Genomic DNA, 18,495 nt, shown 5'->3' with positions numbered 1-18,495 from the left:
CTGTCAGTTTCCACTGTGAGGAACATAGTAAGGAAATGGAAGAGCACAGGGACAGTTCTTGTTAAGCCCAGAAGTGGCAGGCCAAGAAAAATATCAGAAAGGCAGAGAAGAAGAATGGTGAGAACAGTCAAGGACAATCCACAGACCACCTCCAAAGAGCTGCAGCATCATCTTGCTGCAGATGGTGTCACTGTGCATCGGTCAACAATACAGCGCACTTTGCACAAGGAGAAGCTGTATGCGAGAGTGATGCCAAAGAAGTCATTTCTGCAAGCACGCCACAAACAGAGTCGCCTGAGGTATGCTTTTGCAATCTTTGTTTTTAGATCATTTGAGAGTTGTTTTGATGATGCCACTCTTCAGAGGAGATTCAAATAGGAGAACAACTTGCAATTGGCCACCTTAAATACCTTTTCTCATGATTGGATACACCTGAATATGAAGTTCAAAGCTTGAAAATTTGACTTTGAATGTAGTAAAACAGGATAAACAATTTAAAGAGTTTCAACCTTTGTTGAATAGCACGCCACCGCTCTCCCAAAGCTTTCTGAGATCCAGTAATTTTGTACTTTTTGTCCAGCACTCTGTACAACCACCACTTCTGGGCCAATAAATAGCTTTTTCCACCGTTATCCAGCTCAGAGTAGCTCCACACCTCCTTGCTAGAATCCAGAGAGCTCTGACATTTAAAACGAGGCATTAATAACTTATAAAAAAGTGCACAAGAAGCTCATTAAAAACCTCTGTTTATATTGTCCTGCTGCAGAACCCATAACTAAGGGTTCCACAGGGTTCCACAGGCTTCCAATGCAATGGAAATAAAAATATATATGACATATTGTAGTTAATTGGATTTATTTGCTATATACATTGTATAGTAGAATATTAGAGTCTTCTATTCTGTGCATTGCAGACAGAAAACAGCATTCTTATATCACTGGAGATAATTCAGGTCTGAAAGGGTTAAGTATACTTGACCTATATATACATATATGTGTTTCTCATTATTTCCATTACTGGATATATTCTGTAGCTCTGTTAGTGTTGTATATTTATGCCCTGCTTATTATTATTATTATTATTATTAAATTGATGTACTCTTATGTTTGATCTGTCTTGGACTTTGATTATGTAAAATAAAGATTAATCACCACAGTAAAAATGTAGTAGAGTGGTTTTTGCATTAAAAGAGAAATGTTGAACAAACCAGAATATGTTTTATACTTTAGATTCTTCTATATTAGAATCACATTTATCTTTTAAGAACAGATCTGCAGACTCTTGGTATTCATTTTAATCTCAGTGTCTTCATGAGGGAGAGTCACCTGGAATAGTTTTCTCAGAGTTCCTGGAGGTGCTGAACAATAGTTACTGCTTTTCCTTCACGCTGTGAAGCTCCAGCTCATCTCAATTAAATCACCTCAAATCACTATCTCAGTTCATCAGCTTTAGATCAGGAGATTAATGTGGATGGATGAATAACACCATATATATATATATATATATATATATATATATATATATATATATATATATATATATATATTTACTACATAACTATATGTGTCCCTTATTTATATAAGAATCAAAAGTATAAAACATATTCTGGTTTGTTTAACACTTTTTAATAGAATATATAGAATAGTATATAGTAATAGTATATGTATATATATATATATATGCTTTGTTTACTCACTCAAAAAAGAGAATAATAACCCAATAAAACAGGGATCATAGCACAGTATGCTGCTCTGCAACTAGTTATCAGCAGAGGGCGCTATTGCCCAAATGATGTTCTGATGAAAACGTATCAGACGTGGGCTTCAGAAAAACTTAACCCTTTCCTGCTTTAGTAAATTAGCTTTAATTACAGAAAAAAACTCTGAAAGTCCTCTAATTGGTCTGATGTGTTACAGACTGAATCACCCTTTAACCTCATTTATCAGATATCTCTTCATGCCATGTAATTTCCTTACTTTTATTCACAATCACTTTTTCTTTTTTAAACTTAATATGAGGATAATACAGTTTAGCATGGAATGAATGAAATTGCATAGGATACTTAAAATTAAAAAATAAATAAACTGATTCTCTGTTCACGGGTTGTTTATTGTATTTACAGATCAGTTAAATGTTTAAATATTTCCTCTCCTGTATTAATACGAACACAGAAATTAAATTAAATGAGTAAACACACTTTTTAAATGTGATGTTTATCAGTAAATATAAATCAATGCACTCTAATTGTACTAGTAAGCGTTTAGTTAGTGTAGCAGATGTTCGTGATTCTCACAAACAATGATGTCGACTCCCTGATGCTCTCAAATCATCATAAGCAATATCCTAGAAATCAGGAAGTTAATAATAATATCAGGCATGTTTAACCACTTTTTGGGAATGATTAAGTGAGAGGCAGAGTGAGTGTGTAAAACATCCTGATTGGAGGCCTTTCAATAAGCATTCAAAAACAGGAACTATAACGGCAGTACCTGTGAGATAGGGCAATCTCTTTGTGAACAAGTTTACAGTTACAATAAAACACAAGAAAAGCATGACATAAGTTAAAATATATAGATACATGTAAAAATACATGGTAAAAAAGTCATATTTATTATTTACGTGTTTACAAATAACAAAATGTCTAACATGACACAATGAGCTTTTATTTTTTATTTTTTAACCGTCACATTTTAGGTGAGTGGAGGTAAGGCTGCTGCATAAATATTAGTGGTTTCAATCCATTCAAAAATTTAATCCGATTAATCACAAAAAAACATTCTGTGATTAACTGCGATTAATCGCATTTTTTTTCTTCAGACGCAAGTTTCTATAGTGGATATATAAATGTAACTAAAAGAATTAAGAGAGAGAGAGAGAGAGAGAGAGAGAGAGAGAGAGAGAGATCACCATATACGGAAGAGGTTGTGGAGGAAGTTACTTTGAGGGAGGGGCATTCCACGGCTGGGTAAGCACAAGAGTTCTGAGGCAAAGCTCCTAATTTGGAATACTCTTAAATGTATTTATTATATTATTTGAAATGCTCAGGTCATGTAACTCTTCTTTTTCTATTATTAATTTTATTCCAAATTTTTCACATTTTCTTCCCAATTTAGCACAGTCAATTACCCAACACACTCACTAGAACTCCTCCTATCATTAGTGATGCCCCAACACACCAGGAGGGTGAAAACTAGCACATGCTTCCTCTGATACATGTGAAGTCAGCCACCGCTTCTTTTTGAGCTGCTGCTGATGCAGCATTGCCGAGTAGCATCACAGTGTGCTCGGAGGAAAGCGCAGCGACTGATACATCAGCTCACAGACGCCCTGTGCTGTGGACATCACCCTAGGAGTGATGTGGAGAGAGAGCGCCATCTACCCACCTGGAGGGAGCAGGGTCAATTATGCTCCCTCTGAGCGCAGGCAGCTTGATGGCAAAGCTGCATGAGCGGGGGTTCAAACCTGCGACCTCCTGCTCATAGTGGTCCTTTTTTCTTTTTATATATATATATATATATAGTCATAGTGGAAGTTACTTTGAGGGAGGGGCATTCCAATCCTAATTTGGCATTCTCTTAAATGTATTTATTATATTATTTGAAATGCTCAGGTCGTGTAACTCTCCAGTGATGGACATTAAAGGGTTTACTTTGTTTAACACTGAGAACTTTAACAGACTTTTCCTGTTGAAGATTCCACAGTTGCCCCCTGGATGTTTCTGTATCTGTCTGTGTGTGTGTGTGTGTGTGTGTGTGTGTGTGTGTGTGTGTGTGTGTGTGTGTGTGTGTGTGTGTGTGTGTGTCTGTGTGTGTGTCCTAGTGTGTGTCCTAGTAGGGGAGTTCTGCATCTGTGTGTGCTGTGTCCAGACGTACCTCAGGGTCTAAATCTAAAGTATGTGAGAGGAAACACAATCCTGATCTAAAAAAGGTTCTTTGTACAGATTATATTTTCAACATAAAACGGTTAATGCTATACTTTTCTTATTGGTTTTATGACAAAATTAAAGAAACCTCTGCAAATACACTTAAATCACACATAAACATCAAACCGGTCATGCTTGATGATGTCACAGGCAGTATAACAAACAAGAGGAAGATGGATGATCACAAGCCATCAAACCAAACTGAACTGCTTGTATTTTTGCACCAGGAGTAAAGCAGAATAAAGTTATCCAAAAGCAGTGTGTAAGACTGGTGGAGAGCCAAAAAAAACTGTGATTAAAATTTTATTTTATATATATATATTTTTTATTATGTGAGGTCTGATGTGAGGTCTTTATTTGACCATTTCTCATTTTCTGCAAATTATTTGGAATTTAAAAGAAATGTTCATAGTTCTTAGAATAAAACAACAATGTTCATTTTACACAAACACATGTATATACAGAGCTGTATATACATACAGAGCTCTGGACAAATAATAGACCACTTCAAAATGATGATTTCCTTTGATTTTACCAAATTAAAAACCTCTGGAATATAATCAAGAGGAAGATGGATGATCATGAGCAAGATCAAACCAAACTGAACTGCTTGAATTTTTTTGCACCAGGAGTAAAGCAGCATAAAGTTACCCAAAAGCAGTGTGTAAGACTGGTGGAGGAGATCATGATGCCAAGATGCATGACAACTGTGATTAAAAACCAGGATTATTCCACCAAATATTGATTTCTGAACTTTATGAATATTATCTTTTTTTCTTTGCATTATTTGAGGTTAATTTGACCATTTTTTTTATTTTCTGCAAATAAATACTATAAATGACGATATTTTTATTTAGAATTTGGGAGAAATGTTGTCTGTAGTTTATAGAATAAAAACAATGTTCATTTTGCACAAACATATATCTAAAAATGATAAAATAAGAGAAAGTGATCATTGTTAAGGGGATATACATAAACATAAACAAGCTTCATGTAACTGAAGGGGTCTTCTCCAATTTAAGAGGTCTTCCTAGATGCTCTACTTTCTGCGATGGTTCTTTAAACTTTAAACAGGTTCTTTTATGGGATGGTATTGTACAGATGTACCTCCATTGTAATGTAAATGATCTATACCATTTGCAATGCTTTTAAGAACCTTTAGAGGATGTAAGGGTTGGTTAAAAACATTTTTATTCACCTTTTGTTTAGATTAAATGTTTAAAGAGGATTTATTTAAAATGTTTTTTTTACAGAATTGAGGGAATAAACTCTTTTTGGTATGTGTAGTGATTAATCTGATGGTTCTTTAAAGGAATGTAACTGTAGAGATGTTCGGTAATGTTTCAGTGGATGGTTCTAAGACTGTATATTTTGTAGAGATGATGAACTGTAGAATTGAGAATGGTGTTCTCTGAGCTGCTGCTCTGGATGTTTGGAGTTCTCCGCTCTGTAAGAAACGTCATACATATGGCTCCAGTGCTCCTTCAGGGTTTGTGTGTTTGTGCATCTTCCGTATGCCTGCTGTGTGACACACACACACACACACACATTCTCACAAACATGCCGCTTACTTAGACGCAGGAAGGTTCCTGCAGTCATGAGCAGATGCTCGTGTTTTTAACTTTTCTGTCTCCTCAGGGTAAAAGCCCCCATGGCCCACTTTCAAACTCCTCCTGCTTCTTCTGAGTTCACAACAATCCACCCCCCCCCCCCCCCCAGTAGTGTTATCTATCTATCTATCTATCTATCTATCTATCTATCTATCTATCTATCTATCTATCTATCTATCTATCTATCTATCTATCTATCTATCTATCTAGTATGTGAATCCTTTGGGATTACTTGGGTTTCTGCATAAATTGGTCATTAAATGTGTTCTGATCTTCATCTAAGTCACCACAATAGACACACACTGTCTGCTTAAACTAAAACCACACAAAAATATATATTAATAACTGGTTGATCCTCCTTTAGCAGCAAAAACCTCAACCAAACGTTTCCTGTAGCTGCAGATCAGACCTGAACAACAGTCAGGAGGAATTCTGGATCATTCATCTTCACTAAACTGTTTCAGGTCAGCTATAATATTATGGGATATCTGGTGTGAATCTCTCTCTTGAGGTCATGATGCCACAGCATCTCAATTGGGTTCAGGAGGTCAGGACTCTCCAGAAGACTCAGTATTTTCTTCTGTTGAAGTCGTTCGGTTGTTGATTTACTTCTATGTTTTGGGTCGTTGTTCTGTTGCATCACCCATCGTCTGTTGAGCTTCAGTTGGTGGACAGATGGTCTTAAGTTCTTCTGCTAAATGTTTTGGTAAACCTGGGGATTCATTTTTCCATTGATGACTGCGATACGTCCAGACCCTGAGGCAGCAAAGCAGCCCCGAACCATGATGCTCCCTCCACCATGTTTCACAGTTGGGATGAGGTTTTGATGATGGTGTGCTGTGCCTTTTTTCTCCACACATAGCGTTGTGTGTGTTCCTTCCAAACAACTCAATTTTGGTTTCATCTGTCCACAGTATATTTAACCAGTAATATATATGGAACATTCAGGTGCTCTTTTTTTTTTTTTTGCAAACTTCAAACGTGCAGCAATGTTTTTTGGACAGCAGTGGCTTCCTCCGTGGTGTCCTCCCATGAACTCCATTCTTGTTTAATGTTTTTCTTATTGTAGATTTGTCTACAAAAATGTTAACATGTGCCAGAGATTTCTGTAAGTCTTCAGCTGACACTCTAGGATTCTTCCTCACCTCATTGATCATTCTGCGCTGTGCTCTTACAGTCATCCTTACAGGACTTTACCACGCCTAGAGAGAGCAGCAACAGTGCTGAACTTTCTCCATTTGTAGAGCGTCTGTCTTACCGTGGACACATGAACATGAATCAAGACTTTTAGAGATACTTTTTTTTTTTTAACTCTTTCCAGCTTCATGCAAGTCAACAATTCTTGAACATAGGTCTTCTGAGAGCTTGATCCTTTGTGTGAGACATGATTCACATCAAGCAATGCTTCTTAAGAACTGCAAACTCAAAACTGGTGTGTGTTTTCCTATCTCATCACATTCTGGCCCTAATTATCTATCTATCTATCTATCTATCTATCCATCCATCCATCCATCCATCCATCCATCCATCCATCCATCCATCCATCCATCCATCCATCCATCCATCTAGTCTTTTGGGGTTTGAGTCTACCAGCTCAAGCTCAGTCAGTTTGGATGGAGAGCGTCTGTAAACAGCAATTTTCATGTTTTACAGAAGCTCAATGAGATTTAGGTCAGAACTGTGACTGGATCATTCTAACACATAAATATTCTTTGACCTTAACTACTCCACTGTAGCTCTGGCTGTATGTTTAGGGTCATTGTCTTGCTGGAAGGTGAATCTCCTTTCCAGTCTCTAGTCTTTTGTTGCCATCAAATGGTTTTCCTCTAGGATTGGTAGGATTGTATTTATCTCCATCCATCTTCCCATCAACTCTGACCAGATTCCCTGTCCCTGCTGAAGAAAAGCATCTCCACAGCTTGATGCTGCCACCACCATGTTTGACAGTGGGGATGGTGTGTTCAGCATGATGAGCAGTGTTACTTTTCTGCCACATACTGTATAGAATTTTTTGCATTTAGGCCAAAATGTATAACTTCCGATGTCATCTGACCACAGAACCTTCTTCCACATGTTTACTGTGTTCCTACATGGCTTGTGGCTATGAACTGCATTCAGCACTTCTTATTCCTTTCTGTTAACAATGGTTTTCTTCTTGCTGCTCTTCCATAAAGACCAGATTTGCAAGTTTAAATTTATTAGAAGAGGTAGCTACAAATATTTGGACAAGTATTGTTTATATCCATCCATCCATCCATCTATTTATGTATGTATGTATGACCCCCTTCTCTCCCACCACCCTCCCCCCCCCCCCTCTCTCTCTGCAGTGTTATCCGTCTGTTGGTTCAGGTGTCAGCGTGAAGTGTTGATTGAAGAGAATAATGGGAACAAACCATGTCGTTCTCTCACACACACACACACACACACACACTCTCTCCTCCATTAATAAACACTCCAAGCAATGAACACACACATATGTGAAAGCAGTACAGTTTATAAGGCTGTTTTCATGAACATTATAAAATCTAAACCAGCGCCACACATCGTTAATATGGCTGTGGATGGTGTAGTATAGCACTCACCAGCCACTTTATTAGGTACACCTGTCCAACTGCTCAGTAACGCAAATATCAAATCAGCCAATCACATAAATGCAGCAAATCAATGCATTTAAGCATGTAAACATAGCGCAGTTCAAACTCATCAGAGCATCAGAACCTGAGTATTGTTACTGATCATGTTCATCTCTTTATGATCACAGTGTAGCTGAGTATTGTTACTGATCATGTTCATCTCTTTATGATCACAGTGTAGCTGAGTATTGTTACTGATCATGTTCATCTCTTTATGATCACAGTGTAGCTGAGTATTGTTACTGATCATGTTCATCTCTTTATGATCACAGTGTAGCTGAGTATTGTTACTGATCATGTTCATCTCTTTATGATCACAGTGTAGCTGAGTATTGTTACTGATCATGTTCATCTCTTTATGATCACAGTGTAGCTGTATCTTCTGCTGCTACTTCCAGCAGGATAATGCTCCATGTTATAAAGCGTGAATCATCTCAGACTGGTTTCTTCAACACCACAATGAGAGAGTTCTGTACTGTACTGGAATCTCCTCCACAGTCTCCAGATCTCAGTCCAGTAGAGCAGCTTTGGGATGTGGTGGAACGGGAGATTCTCATCATGGATGTGCAGCTGATAAATCTGCAGTAACTGTGTGATGCTCTCATGCTAATATGGAGCAGAATCTCTGAGGAATGTTTACAGTAGCTTGTTGAATCTGTGCTATGAAGGATTAAGGCAGTTCTGAAGGTAAAAGTGGTCCAACCCGGTACTAGAAAGGTGTACCTAATGAAGTGGCCAGTGAGTGTATATGTTTATATATATATATATATATATACATATATATATGTATATATATATAGATACACTCTCTCATTAGTAATAGATATTTAATATTACTGTAGGTATTAGTATGACAGTATGATGCTGCGTCAGTGAGGAGCTTTAGCGTCATTGTAACAGACAGGATGTGCTCCTGTGTTTGATCTTGTGTTTGCGCCTCAGTCTAACACTCACACACACACACACACACACACACACGAAGAGGAAATGAATATGACCTTCAGTCTCCACAGCTGTGTTTGAGAATAAACACGCACCTAAACAATAGATCACACAAATAAACACAAAACATCTGAAATAAATATATTACATCAAACACACACAAACACACACACACACAAACACACACACACACACTTTCAGGTGCAAAAAAAAGCCCCAAGCAACAACATTCCACAGGAATGTGTAATTTCTCCTATTATATTTTATGTTGTTCATTTTTACAACATTTAAATGTGTTCTTTGTTCTTTATACTGTAGTAAAAGTATCTCAAAATATGGAGATTCGTCATCAGGTTTTTCTTTTGACACTGAGGGTCCTATTTTAGCAATCTATAGGCGTGCCGTTAATCGTGCACCATGCAGCTTGATGTAGGCTGTGTCGATGTGTCTTTGCTATTGTAACGACAGGAAAAGTACACCTCACAAGTATACAATAGACCCAACAATAAAGGCTTAATGTTCCTACAACCGTTCAACAAAGATCACTCATTTTGTATGTCTACAGTTCACCAGAGCAGCCAAAACATTAAGTACACACAAAAACTTACGGTAACACTTCCTATGAAGCCTGTATTCATAATGCATTATGAGTGTATTTATAATGCATTATATGACATACATAATGCCTTATAATGACTGTAATAAGCTTGTATAATAACTCATAAGCGCTCACAATGACATTCATAACACATTATAAGCTACAAGTATAAGGATTTATAAAGCCAGGGTTTATAATGCCTTATAATGTCTGTTCATAAGAACGTTGAACATACTAATGTTGTAATGCACTATAACACATATATGGTATATTCTAGTATCACAAGTTATAATGCATTATAATGTGCATCTTTAATTTTTAAATTAAAGTACATAACACATTATAAAGCATTATATACAGTCATTACCGGCTTTAAGTGAAGTGAGTTTTTTATATGCCTTTTACATGTAAATTTTACTATGCCTTAATGTAATGCCTCATAGAGCATTATAATGCTCTTTACTGGCTTTAAGTGAAGTGAGAAACGCACATAGATTCACAGAATGGATTCACAAACAAGACATACAACTCATTCAAAAACAAACGATTCAAAAACATAATTTATTGTAGTTAAGCAATTGCAACGTATTTTGTAAAAGATTAAGCAAGGATTTCCTCATATATTTATCAAGATCAAATCACACTGTACATAGTTGTACACAGAACAATTGTGTTTCTATTTCTCTCAATACATTTCAGTACGGTCAATGTGTGAGAATGCAAGTATCAGTACAGTTAAATTGCGGGAGAACTGTTCACAGCTTTTTCGAGAACTTTCTGATGTCATGCAGAAGTCGTCCAAGGATCCCGTACCTGTGCTTACTACCAAGCCAGTGGGAGCACTGTACTGATACTTGCATTCTCACACATTGACTGTACTGAAATGTATTGAGAGAAATAGAAACACAATTGTTCTGTGTACAACTATGTACAGTGTGATTTGATCTTGATAAATATATGAGGAAATCCTTGCTTAATCTTTTACAAAATACGTTGCAATTGCTTAACTACAATAAATGATGTTTTTGAATCGTTTGTTTTTGAATGAGTTGTATGTCTTGTTTGTGAATCCATTCTGTGAATCTATGTGCGTTTCTCACTTCACTTAAAGCCAGTAAAGAGCACTTATAATGCTTTGAAAGTTTTTTTTTTAATTCAAGCGAATATTCTTTAAGTATAATAGCATTACCAAAACACACTTCACTTAAAGCCAGTAAAGAGCACTAATAATGCTTTGTAAGGGATTTTTTTTTGTATTCAAGCGAATATTCCTTTAGTATAACAGCATTACCAAAACACACTTCACTTAAAGCCAGTAAAGAGCATTATAATGCTCTATGAGGCATTACATTAAGGCATAGTAAAATTTACATGTAAAAGGCATATAAAAAACTCACTTCACTTAAAGCCTGTAATGACTGTATATAATGCTTTATAATGTGTTATGTACTTTAATTTAAAAATTAAAGATGCACATTATAATGCATTATAACTTGTAATACTAGAAAATACCATATATGTGTTATAGTGCATTACAACATTAGTATGTTCAACGTTCTTATGAACAGACATTATAAGGCATTATAAACCCTGGCTTTATAAATCCTTATACTTGTAGCTTATAATGTGTTATGAATGTCATTGTAAGCGCTTATGAGTTATTATACAAGCTTATTACAGTCATTATAAGGCATTATGTATGTCATATAACGCATTATAAATACACTCATAATGCATTATGAATACAGGCTTCATAGGAAGTGTTACCAAACTTACCAGTCAGGTGGCCTTTTATTGTGATTTAGTTTCACATTGAAGGACAGCCTTTAAAAAGTAATATGACACAATATCTGTCTCATTTGCAGCCGCAATTCCATGATAGTTAGCTAACTACTGAATTAATCCAGCATGAGCTCCGTTTTACACTAAGCAACGCGTCACACCTTCATCACAGCGCTGAGAAGGGGTTACACAGCCATGGCCCCGCCCCCGTAGTGAAAATCATTAATCTGATTGGTTAGACTTGCTTCGACTTTGCTAACAGACTCATTACTACACCCTTCTCAAAATCAGCAGAAGGGTCACGCAGTCATGTGGGGGCAGAAGCCATTTTAAAAAGCTCTGATTGGTTAAAACCGCTGTCAGTCAGATAAGAGTCCTGTAGCAACTAAAAAAACACAGACTAATGCTTTAAATTAGTTCCTGTTTTTAATTTTAGTTAATTTATAAAATAAATTCTTACACTTACAATAGCTATGATATATATTTCCTGATTAAAATTTATGTAATTATTTACATGCATTTATTGTCACCCCTTCTCTGAAGGGTAAGAAGGGCCTCACTGCTCACCACTGATGTGTAATAATTATTTAAGTTAATCCTGGGTGTATATATTTTGGCATAACGTTTGGCATAATCAGTTGTCATTTTGACATGTCCTTTAAGAGCTAGGCGTACTGGATTGCATCCAGTCACTGGAGCACCTGTGTTTTCTGTTGCCAAGATAGCAATACACCAGAAATGTACCACAGCACGCCCATCAGCGTAGATATATTCACAAGCACTGAAGCTATTTAAACAATGCTGGGGTGCTGGGGTGTAAGATAGCCAAGAACATTACAATGTACGTTGAGCAGGGTGTAAGGTACACACAGATACATATGGTGCAGATTTAAAGTGAAGTTAAAGAAAACAGTACCCTGTTTTTCCCAGACAGAGATTAACCCTAGTCTAGGACTTTACATCATTTTAATTATGATAATGCATTAAAAGAAAAGTAGCAAGGACTGTGTTTAATTCTTGTCAAGCAAAGCTGTTAAAATCCACAGTAAATCCATGTAGATTGTATGCAATGCAATTTAGAATTCTAAGTCAGATATATATATTTAAATACTGTGTTTTTATGCCATTTAAATGCCATGCTAATGCCACCATACTTCTGGTCCAGTAAGTATAAAGCGGTCATGTACCTGTCTGCATTCACACCAGTGATGTTGCTGCTATCTATCCTGTATTATATGTTTTATACACAATGTTTCCATGTACAAATTTATATTGGAATTTAAGATAAAGTAATTGTTTTTATTCCTTCAATGTGGTTTTATTTTATTTAAATTTAGAAAAATTAAGATGTAATCATTCAGCAGTAAACACATTCACATACTTCATTATAACATAAAACACAACTATAGCATCTCTACTTTTAGCTGCTCTCATTCCTTACATTTCTGTACTTGAACTAAAACTGGCTCCCCTTTTTATAGCCTTCAGGCATTTTACAGCTCAGTAAGCTAGAAACACACACACACACACACACACACACACACTCCCACAGCTCTAAACACCTGATGCTTCAGTATAATTAGAGAAAACCAGGAGAAAAGCACCTCTACTGAAAAGTCACACTTCTGGAGGCAGGATGTTTCCAGGAGGTGAGAGCAACAATACAGTATTGTATGTTATCATGACTGTGTTATTGTCTATTATTGTGTAACCCCTTGTGATGATGTCAGGGCCCTGAATACATCACCACCAACTCCAGAGTCATTTTATCTGCAAAGACATTTTTACACAGACACAGTACTTACCTGGATCCTGTGGAAATGGTGGTGCGCGAGCCACCCGGGTCCTTAAGGTCTGGGTAGAGACCAAGGGGTGTCCTGGGGCAGGGGAGCCTGGGGGTACCTGTGAAAAAGAGAACAGAGAAAATAATACATTAACATTTTAAAATTATCATCAATACTTACCTGGACGTCCAAATGTTTACATGCATGTCATTCTGTTTGTAAATATGTTAATATTGTACATATACAATCATGTATAGTTGTCTTACCCACCTGCCCTCAAGTTAATTACTTGTTGGTTTAGCCGGGGATGGGCTAAAGGTATTTAAAGGCAGGCGGGTACACTATTGGGGGGCTGGTTGAGCGTGGCTGGTATGCCGACGGGAGTTTATTGTGCTGAGTATTAGCATTTGTGGTGGTAGCTGCCAATCCACCGTTAACTCCTACCAGTGTAGCGTGTAAATAGTTTGTATATATATTGTACATTTCGTTTTGTTTTCATTTTTGTTTTTGGGTTCGGATGCTTAATTTGTCACAATAAACACTTCAAAAGGGATTCTTACCTGGTTCCAGGCTGTTTTTGCATCTCTGCCTCACCTCTCTCCGGTAACCTCCTGACCACTTGTCCTCACACTCCCACACCCCTTAACCCCTTTATTTTTTCTTCATTTTTCTGCCTGACATTACACCACTAAATCTTGAGGATTTCTATTCAAGCCAAGCTTTGATGTTTGATGAGGAACATTACTGAAAATCATAATTGTTATTGTAATAGAAACTATAGAAATATAGCCAAGTAAATCTGCAACTGTCAAAATAAACTGAATAAAAAAAAAATTGTCTCTTTCCTGAACTGAAAATTTGAAATCAAACAGTTCATCTCCTCCAAACCTCTAGTTTTGTTACAGTTGTATAGTTTTTTTTTGTCTGTTTTCAGTCATGCAGAATTTGGGTTGATTACTGTTATTGATCTGGAATTATTAAATTAAGTGGAGTAGAGAGAAATTAGGCAGCTTCTCCAAGTGTCCTGTAGGAGATTTCAGACCCTCAAATCTTCAGAATGTAAATAAATGTGTAACGGGTAGGGAGCAGTAGCTCTCCAGGCCAGATGAGTGGAAAACAAAACCCGAAAAACGGGTGGAGACCCGAGAAGAGGCAGAAAAAAAAATCACGCCGAGCCCTAGAACAGGTGGAGACCCGAGAAAGGGTGCGAAAGAAATCGCGTCAAGCATGAGAACAGGTGGAGACCCAAGAAAAGAGCGGAAAAGGAATCGCGCCGAGCATGAGAACAGGTGGAGACCTGAGAAGAGGCGGAAAAGACATCACACTGAGCACGAGAACGGGTGGAGACCTGAGAAGAGGCAAAAAAAAAAAATCAGAGATCCGGCGCAGAGGAACTGTATTTTTTTTTTTTTAATTAAGTATTGAACATCGAACAGTCAAAATATGCACAGATCCTACATACAACTTTTATACATATACAGCTTTGAAAAAATATATAAGAGACCACTTAAAAAATGATGAGTTTCTTTGATTTTACCAAATTAAAAACCTCTGGAATATAATCAAGAGGAAGATGGATGATCACAACCCATCAAACCACCAAGCTGAACTGCTTGAATTTTTGCACCAGGAGTAAAGCAGCATAAAGTTTCCCAAAAGCAGTGTGTAAGACTGGTGGAGGAGAACATACCAATATGCAAGAAAACTGTGATTAAAAACCAGGGTTATTCCAACAAATATTGATTTATGAAATCTTAAAACTTTATGAGTATAAACTTGTTTTCTTTTCATTATTTGAGGTCTGAAAGCTCTGCATCTTTGTTTTTGTTTGTTTGTTTTTTTCAGCCATTTCTCATTTTCTCCAAATGCTCTAAATGACAATATTTTTATTTGGGATTTGGGAGAAATGTTGTCTGTAGTTTATAAAATAAAACACCAATGTTCATTTTACTCAAACTTAAGCCTATAAATAGCAAAATCAAAGAAACTGATTCAGAAACTGAAGTGCTCTCTTAGTTATTTCCGGAGCTGTACTTCCAAAAAACAACAGGTCTTCTCTGAAGGCCCTCAGGACTCTGAGGGATCCCCACTGCTGTGTATGAGCTGAAGTGTTATGTGTCATGTATGGCCTGCATGATTGAATTTGCTGAAGCACGGCTGCAGTCTGTTTCTGTGATAACCTTTACAGGGCAGCGTCACCAGATACAGCAATAAAGGTTAAGCACACTACAGGAATAATGATGTTTCAGAGAGAGGGCCACTGATGGAAGACTAGAGGACTGCTTACAAACCGTGCATCAACAGACGAGCCACAGTCTCTTTCACTACATTCACACAACAGGTAAATGTGGGCCAAATCTGATATTCTACTTCTTACAGCCTCGTTACTCCTGTTTCATTTCAGCTGGTTTTCATTCCAGCTTCTCCTCCTTCAATAAAACCCCTATCCAGATAAATCTCTCCATCCAGATAGAGTGAATCTGATTGTGATTGGATGTAGAGAAGTATAAACATTTACCATTCTGACTCCCTATTGGTTTATACAGTAATCCATCACACCTGCACACGCCTCCCCTCCCCCACCCACACACACACACAAACACACTCCAGTAAGAACATATCAGACGTATGTAGTCTAGTATGAAGATGATCCGTGCAGAGACTCAAGAGAACTCCAGATAAACTCCAGCCCAACTAAACTTCTTTAATATATTTACTATATTCTACTAAAATACATTCAATTACAATCAGCATATATGCAGCTGAACCAGGGAACAGCCTAGTGCATCCCACATTATACTATCAACATTAACATTTTAATAATAGAACATTATAGTCATTATGACTTTTAGTAAAATATGATTTTGGGGAGGTTGGGGTAGTGCACTATAGGACTCTAAGCTTTAGTTCTTAATGACATTATTTCCTCTTACATTACTTTTACTTTTATACTGTAGGTAGTTTTGAAAGCAGTACTTTTATATTTGTACTTAAAGAGTGAAAAGCTTGAGTTGGTACTTCAACTTCTACAGAAATATTTTATCAAACCCTATTATCTATACTTCTACCTACAGAGTTATAAATGGAGATAGGCAAGAGGTGGCAGTGGAGAACTCTGGATGATCAAGATGTTGTAGGTCTGTGTGTTTATGAGCATGGAGCAATTGCTGTGTGTGTGTGTGTGTGTGTGTGTGTGTGTGTGTGTGTGTGTGTGTGTGTGTGTGTGTGTGTGTGTGCGTTAACACAGAGCCACACAGGAGCCCAGCATCATCACTGAAATGTGTATCTAGGGAATAATGGAATTAAAATAACATTTTGCACTGTCTGAGCTCTCACACTCTCTCTCTCCCCCACACACATGCACACACGCACACACACACACAGACACACACACACACAGACACACACACACAGACATCTGAGCAACAATGGTCTATTTAATTTTCATGTCCTCCTCACTGAAGAATCAAAAATAGAAAATTGGTGTCAATATTAACCTCACAACACACACACACACACACATACAAATCCAAACATACAAACACACGCACATATACACACACACCTTTTTTGCATTAATGTGCCGATTTATAGTCTCTGAAGCAGCTTGGAAGATTTTAGTTTTTGGTTACCATGGAAATCGGAACCATCAGAGCTCTATAATGATAATCCCTGACTGTGTGTTTGTGTTAAATGTGTGTGTTGTGTGTGTGTCCTCCTCTCTGCAGCATCAAAAAATAGAAAATGAGTGTCAGTATGCACCTCACTTCACAACACATACACATGCATGGAGTACACACGTATTCATTAATATTCATGTTTTTCATACAGTTTGAATTGTTTCAATAATTAGTGCTCGGGTAGCACGGTGGCTTAGTGGTTAGAACACTCACCTCCCAGCAGTGGGGTCTTGGGTTCAAGTCCCTGTCTGGGTGGAGTTTCCATGTTCTTCCTGTGTTTGTGTGGGTTTACTTTATTTTAAGCTGGTGTGTATGTGTAAAGTGTGTGGTATGTATGTAAGTTTGTGTGTGTGTAAATGTATGTAAAACTGTGTGCCCACATATGGATTGGCACTCTGTTTTGGGTAAATGCTGTAGTGTTTGATGCAGTCCTCCAGGTGGACGGTTGTTTCTGGTTGAGAGTATGCTGCACGCTATTGGCTGTTGTTTCTCACTGGTGTGTGGATGAGAGCTGAGTATGAATGGCTGTGTGTAAAACGTGTACATTTTAAAGTGTCCTTGTGTTTCTAGAAAGGCGCTATATAAGTTCAACTTCATTCATTCATTCATTAACAAATACCTACACCGAAATAAAGCTACGATCATTTCCCATGACTTTTGCCATGTCCCATGGAAGCTAAAAAGAACAGTGCACTGACCTTTGGGATATGTGGGCGTGTTCTCCGGCATTGATTGGATTCAATTTTGGTAAATGGGAAGGCCACTGAAAGACACTGAATGTTGCATGATGTATTATGAAGCTAGAAGTAGCCCTTTTTTAGCAATCTATAGGCAAACTGTTAATCGTGCATTACTGATCTTGATTTAGGGAGTGTTTGGTGTGTCTTTGGTATCGTGAGGATGCAAAAAAAATACGCCTTGTGTGGCTCGGAATGTGCAAAAGGCATGTACTAATTCTCTTAAACAATTATGGGCGGGTTTTTTATTCTGATGGGAGATATGAACATACCCTGAAGCTGCTGGGCTGTATTTGCATAATATTATGCTGCTACTTCATTGGCTAATCAGACAATTACATGATTACGTAGGCACAGGTGTTCTTAAGTTTCAGTTAATTCAGTTAATAGTACACGAAAATCCCAAATGTCATTGGACTACAGTGTGTGAATGTAAAATGTATTGATCATGAAGTGTTACCTCAAAAATGACTTTGGAATGCCAACACCTATATACTGTAAGTTGTGAGGGGATATCTTGTGAGTGAAACCGAACAGCATGGCCAGCATACTCATGACAAGGCAATGTTAATTATGGGAGTTGGAGTGAGGTCTGATAGTGGGTGCCAGATGGATGGGACTTCCTGTTACTGAAGCTGTGCAAGCATCTAACAATCCTCAGTGTCCACAGTGTCCCATGTGTTCCAGGGATACGTCATAGAAAGCATTACCACCCACAGTGGACAGCAGCACAGTTGTTAGTAATACAGTAATTGTGATCGGCTGTGTCTGGCTAGAATTCATTTAGGATGTGATAAAACTGAAGAT

This window comes from Astyanax mexicanus, chromosome 9, assembly GCF_023375975.1.
Source record: "Astyanax mexicanus isolate ESR-SI-001 chromosome 9, AstMex3_surface, whole genome shotgun sequence".
NCBI classification, from domain to species: Eukaryota; Metazoa; Chordata; class Actinopteri; order Characiformes; family Acestrorhamphidae; genus Astyanax; species Astyanax mexicanus.
This window is presented reverse-complemented; position numbering follows the sequence as displayed.